Consider the following 6,984-nt stretch of genomic DNA (forward strand, 5'->3'; position numbering starts at 1 on the left):
TTAGATTCTGAACTTGTTTTAATGAACCCTAATGATATGATCTGTGATTTATACATTGAAGAGCCATTAGATGACCCAGATGAGGGATTGCACAACCAATGAAACCCTGGCGACGACTGGTTTAGCTGAATGGAAAAAGTGCATTCATACTGAGTGGGGAAAAAAGGAACTGGCAGAGCATAAAGGCTTTGCCACAGAATAATCTATATTGTGTGGATAGTGGATTCTCACATTGTCATTTCTCTCTGATGAATAGCTGTGCCCTAAAGGTACCAGAGAAGACAAGACACTAAACACAAAACACAGGACATCGGACAAAAAGCATCCCAGGTGAGTTCAAACTCACCTCGGATCAAACAGGGGAGGACTAAGGACTCCACCCAGCCACGCCTTGCCTCTGACCAGACCTACCACACAATGAAATGGTTTCACATGAAGGGGAAGAGCAAAGATGGATAGATGTACATGTTAAAGATCCTCAGGGCATGGCTAGTTGTAAATGAGGGTAAAAAGAGAAGGACAGATATTGTGTAGGGAGTAGGGACATATCCCTCTCAACCAGTGATCGCAATCCCAGAAAGACAAAAGGACGAGACCTTTAACACTATCTGTCTCATCTTGACATCTTTAAAGCAAAGTTATCCATCATACTTGAGGATCAATAGCAGTAGCCCAATAGACCTGCTTAATTGTTTTACCCCAGACAAGATTTCTACTGGTGGGAACTCAGCAGATGATCACAAGGGCCAGACATCCATTGTGATGTCATAAACGTGAGACCAAAGTGCCATCTTGTGGACAATCGAAAAATGCACATTGAGCTCGTCTTTTTTTCCCATTACAGGTTACTGCCGTAAGGAGAGAAGTCCAAAAATGATCCGTTTAATCTGTTAATGATCCACTACCAGATATAATATTAACTGCAACATCTGTAGACTATTGCCCTTCCTTTCACGGGGATTGTATTTCAGCGATTACATGTTTGGGTCATTGCCATACCTTTGCATCTACTGAACAAAAATCGTGTGGCAGAAATTGGGTAGCTGTGGGCTAGGGGAGTCGATGTATTTGCATAAATTCCTCAGACAATCTATAAACGTCTGCATCTTTTCACCCTTATTGGTAAATCTTCAGCCAAGGTGAGGTTATTATATCTAGAGCCTGTCAGAGAATCTGTGCTAGTGCCTTCTGGCCTGTAGGTTCATAACCACACTCCACATCAGCCTCAGGGGCAGGAGGAGGACTGAAAACCTACTAGCACAGCTGGCTGGATTAAACTGAACATGTGTATCCAGGGTGTAGGATCCTATCTATCCATCCAACTGAAGGAGAAAGAAAAACAACATAGAACTGCTAACTGCTTATATTACTGCCACTTAATGAGTGGGTGGTGTAGCCTAGTGCGCAGGTAAAATCTTTGACAACTACAAAGCATTGCTACACTGACCTAAAGCCCTGGTGCTATTTATATGGGCATGACTTTCACAGCAATAACTGTCAAAGCAAGCTCCCCCTGAGAATACCTAACAGCAGCCATCGCTTATTTGCTTATTCTGAGGCCACGGGTGACAAATGAGCTCAGGGTGGCTAGTCACTCAGGCTCCTTAGGTTTTAATTCTCCTCTATTTTATTAATCTGGAAAAGATGTGCCATGTCTTAACGGTCGTCAGATTTTCCGACTACCTGCTCTGGCACCAGGTGATGACGTCAGCATTTCTCCAGGGAAAGAGAGCAGGACAAGCAATTATGGGGGAAAAGATGAGAAAACGCAGCAGCAAATAAAGCCATCGGATTCAACTGGGGTGGTTGGCTGTGAAGATACTGTTCCTCCATCACCGCTGAACAAACACAGTGAGTCTCTACGTGGACAATCTGACAGAGCAAACGCTGTGAGTCTCTACGTGGATAATCTGACAGAGCAAACGCAGTGAGTCTCTACGTGGACAATCTGACAGAGCAAACTCAGTGAGTCTCTACGTGGATAATCTGACAGAACAAACACAGTGAGTCTCTATGTGGATAATCTGACAGAACAAACGCTGTGAGTCTCTATGTGGATAATCTGACAGAGCAAACGCAGTGAGTCTCTACGTGGATAATCTGACAGAACAAACACAGTTAGTCTCTATATGGATAATCTGACAGAACAAACACAGTGAGACTTTATGTGGATAATCTGACAGAACAAACACAGTGAGACTCTACGTGGATAATCTGACAGAACAAACACAGTTAGACTCTATGTAGATAATCTGACAGAATAAACACAGTGAGACTCTACGCGGATAATCTGACAGAACAAACACAGTGAGACTCTGCGTGGATAATCTGACAGAACAAACACAGTGAGTCTCTATGTAGATAATCTTACAGAACAAACACAGTGAGACTCTACGTGGATAATCTGACAGAACAAACACAGTGAGACTCTGCGTGGATAATCTGACAGAACAAACACAGTGAGTCTCTACGTGGATAATATGACAGAACAAACACAGCGAGACTCTACGTGGATAATCTGACAGAACAAACACAGTGAGACTCTACTTGGATAATCTGACAGAACAAACACAGTGAGTCTCTACGTGGATAATATGACAGAACAAACACAGTGAGTCTCTACGTGGATAATCTGACAGAACAAACACAGCGAGACTCTACTTGGATAATCTGACGGAGAGGCTACGGTGGAGCATGGCTCATGAGCAGCAGCTGTCGTTAGGCAGAAAACACATGTCACATTGTATCTAATTAAGAAAGACATATACTGCAGATCATTTAATCAAAGTGAACAATGTCACTCACAGGAGAGAATTGAGAGATGTGAAGCAAAAGTAGGAAAGCAATAGGCCTACCAACAAAGTGAAATCAGGTCGGTAAGGGGCAAATGGTGGTCAGAGAAAGACAAATAGAATGCACACATGGTTAAAGGAAGCAGAATAATCTGCATGTACAAAAGGAATAGACAGCATAATCCTACACAGATATTGAGTGAGAGACCTACAGTACATTCAAGGCACATACATTGTGTAAAAGAATCTTAGTAAAATCCAGGCTGAATTGTAAATCAAATGTCATATAAATATGGTATTTTTGTTCTTAATTACATCCTGTTATGGTAACATAGATGAGCCAACACCTCAGACAGACAGATCGCTAACAGTGTTCTAGCCTGCCTTGAGTCTGACCCTTAGTGATCATATTGGCAGGTAGTCTAGCTGTTAAGAGCGTTGGGACAGTAACTGAAAGGTCACTGGTTCATATCCCTGAGCTGACTAGGTGACAAAATATGCTGCTGTGCAGTTGAGCAAGGCACTTAACCCTAATTGTGCCTGTAAATCACTCTGGATGAGAGTGTCTGCTAAATGACTCCAATGTAAATCAGGCAGGTTGTCATGTCAGGCCCTTCACTGTGGTGGCTCCTGTTATGCAGGAGATGCTACAGGTGGGGGGTGGGGACTATGAGGTGGGATGAGGGCTCTCAACACAAGAGGGCAACCAACCAGGAACTCATTCTCTGCCTCAATTAGCTTTCATGTACTCAAGAGCACTGAGGCTGGGTCCATTATCTTCCCACCACAGCTCAGGCACCAGACGGATCTGCGAGTAGCCTAATACAGGAATATTTTAATGTTAATCTCCTGCCAGAGCTTTAATTTAGCATTTCATTAAAACATGATAAGAGAAAGTGCACTTGAAAAAGCAAAAACGCCTCAGCAAGTTAACCCTGTAGGCTACACACACTAAATAATACATATATGCTCTCCTAACTGATTCAGTGTGCTGTGTGAAATAATGGCTCTGTAATAGCAATATATATATATATATATATAAACAACACTACTAGAGGATCCACCGCTGCAGGTCTTAAATGTTAGATGCGGAGATAGTGTATGCCAAAATAGTCAAAGGTAATATCAAGATCGTAAGTATGGCACAATTTTCTGATAATTGTTCAGCACTGCCACTGTTTCAATGATCCAGAATTTGCTGACAATTCTGCTTAGCTGGCACTTGAAAGTAGGTTGCATCCTACTACTGAGAAAGGTGAGAGGAACTTTACAATATCATCTGTTTATCTAAACAGTACCCCAGCTATAACAAGACAGGTACTAAGGACATAACATAACGTTTTCATTTGGTTTAGGAGATCACAAGATAGACGAATATTTTCCAAACATTGTTCGAACGTTTTTAGTCAAGAATGATGTTGTTCTTTTCAGGAACATGTCTCTGGAGGTCTTAAATTAGCATAAATGCCAAAGAAAATGCTTAAATGTAAAATGATTTTACAAGTGTAAACATTTATAGCATATAAATCACAAAACAATTAGACTAATTTGATCAGCACAAAAGTGATGAGAGAGGCAGCACGACGCCTCCGAGTGGGCGCCTGCGATGGTCCTCCGAGTGGGCGCCTGCGATGGTCCGAATGATGATGCTACACGGCGGCCAGTTCAACTTGATCTGGAAACATCTCCGTATGACCAGCGTTCTCCATATCCGAGGGCAATGGAGCAATTTTGTGTTTGATTCGGTAAAGCATCACGATCAACGCGGCAATCAAAAATAACAGTAAACATACAAAAAGTCCAAGGTACGTCGACAAACTTGGTAGCCTTGGGTCTTGACGTCCTATTTCCGCGACAGTTGTTGTCCAGATGTGTTCGTCGCTGGAGTTTATTAACATTTTGGAAAATCCATCGGGGCTTGGAGTAAGAAAGTTCCTCCAGATTATTTGGCCATTCATCATGGTGAATATTATAGTGCTGTCATCAAGCTGTAGACTCCGGGTTTCATGTGAACAAATGGTTATGTCCAGTCGCGCAATGCCCAATGTATGCCCCAATTACATTTGAATGTACAATTATCCACATCATTCAAACGGTTTGGTGAGTACAGTCCGAGGTCGGGTTTCGAGGATACACCGTAGTAGTTTATTGGTTTTGAGGTGTGTGTAATACGGACGCGGGCGCGCGGTTTTCTGTCACGCCTGAGTGCGCTCTTCGCGTTTTCTTTATTTGGACGATCGGTACGTCACTCGATCAGAGCAAATGTATGACACAAATGTTACCAAAACTCCCCGCCTTATTTGAAGGGATTTAACATTGATTTTTTAAATGTTCTAAAGGTGAAAATAAGTACATCAATTTTCTCGTTATTTTGCGCACTGTCGTGACCGCGTTTTTTGTTGCCTCCTCCGGCGACATTTAAACAATTCATGAACGGATGAGTCTTGTGTCAAGAATTGAAGCAGTGACCTTGCATTATGTTTAAAAAAAAATAGCTCGGTCATATAGACTCGGATTTCTCTTACAATACCCTGAACGTTGAAACAATGACTGGAGGCATTAGTTTTGGGAGCATAAGGGTTGTAATGTATTACATTGTTTCCATCCATATGGTTTTCTTCTTCATATGAGATTACAATCATGTTTCATGCGCAGTGTCCTATTTATGCTGCTACCTTGTTCTTTATTTTACTCTTATTATTATCTATCCAGATGCCTTCATGTACATACAGTATCTACCTCACGTATCTTATACCTTTGCACATTGATCTGGTACTGGTACTCCCCGTATATAGCTCCACATTGATCTGGTACTGGTACTCCCCGTATATAGCTCCACATTGATCTGGTACTGGTACTCCCCGTATATAGCTCCATTCGCGTGTATTTTATTTTATTCCTCTTGTGTAAGTTACTATTTTATTTGTAATATTATTTAAACTCTGCATTGATGGGAAAGGTTCATAAACAAGCAAAGTCTATACCAGTTGTATTTGGCTCATGGTGATTAATAAAATAACATTTGATTTGATTTTAATTTGATCCTCTGATGGTGGTGATGGTGTGTGTGCGTGTGTGTGAGATGGTTTGGGATGAGTTGAACCGTAGAGTGAAGGAAAAGCAGCCAACAAGTGCTCAGCATATGTGGGAACTCCTTCAAGACTGTTGGAAAAGCATTCCAGGTGAAGCTGGTTGATAAAATGCCAGGAGTGTGCAAAGCTTCCATTCAGCCACAAGATAATTAGTGAGGTCGGGCACTGATTTTGGGCGATTAGGTCTGGCTCGCAGTCGGCGTTCCAATTCATCCCAAAGGTATTGGATGGGGTTGAGATCAGGGCTCTGTGCAGGCTAGTCATGTTCTTCCACACCAATCTTGTCAAACCATTTCTCTATGGACCTTGCTTTGTGCACTGGGACATTGTCATGTTGAAACAGGAAAGGGCCTTCCCTAAACTGTTGCCACAAAGTTGGAAGCACACAATTGTCTAGAATGTCATTGTATGCTGTAGCGTTAAGATTTCCCTTTACTAGAACTATTATTATTCCTCCTCCACCAAACCTTACAGTTGGCACTATGAATTCGGGCAGGTAGTGTTCTCCTGGCATCCGCTAAACCCATATTTGTCCATTGGACTGCCAGATGGTGAAGCGTGATTCATTACTCCCACAGAACGCGTTTCCACTCCAGAGTCCAATTGTCGTAAGCTTTACATCACTCCAGCCGACGCTTGACATTGTGCATGGGGATCTTAGGCTTGTGTGCAGCCACTTCACGGCTTAGCCTTTGCTGCTCCTAGACGTTTCCACTTCACAATAACCACACTTACAGTTGACCGGGGCAGCTATAGCAGGGCAGAATTTTGACTAACTGAATTTTTGGAAAGGTGGCATCCTTTGCTGATGCCACATTGAAAGTCACTGAGCTCTTCAGTATGGGCCATTCTACTGACAATGTTTGTCTATGGAGATTGCGTGGCCGTATGCTCGATTTTATACACTTGTCACTAACGAGTGTGCCTGAAATAGCCGATTCCACTAATTTGAAGGAGTGTCCACATACTTTTGTTTATATAGTGTATGATTAAACAGGGACTCAAGTGGGGCAGATATAGTAGTTACAATGTCTGAGATGTATAATCCACCACTCTGGATCCACTGTGTGAACACAAGTTCAGACCTGCATATTGAAGTC

The sequence above is a fragment of the Oncorhynchus tshawytscha genome, linkage group LG30 (genome assembly GCF_018296145.1).
Source record: "Oncorhynchus tshawytscha isolate Ot180627B linkage group LG30, Otsh_v2.0, whole genome shotgun sequence".
NCBI lineage: Eukaryota > Metazoa > Chordata > Actinopteri > Salmoniformes > Salmonidae > Oncorhynchus > Oncorhynchus tshawytscha.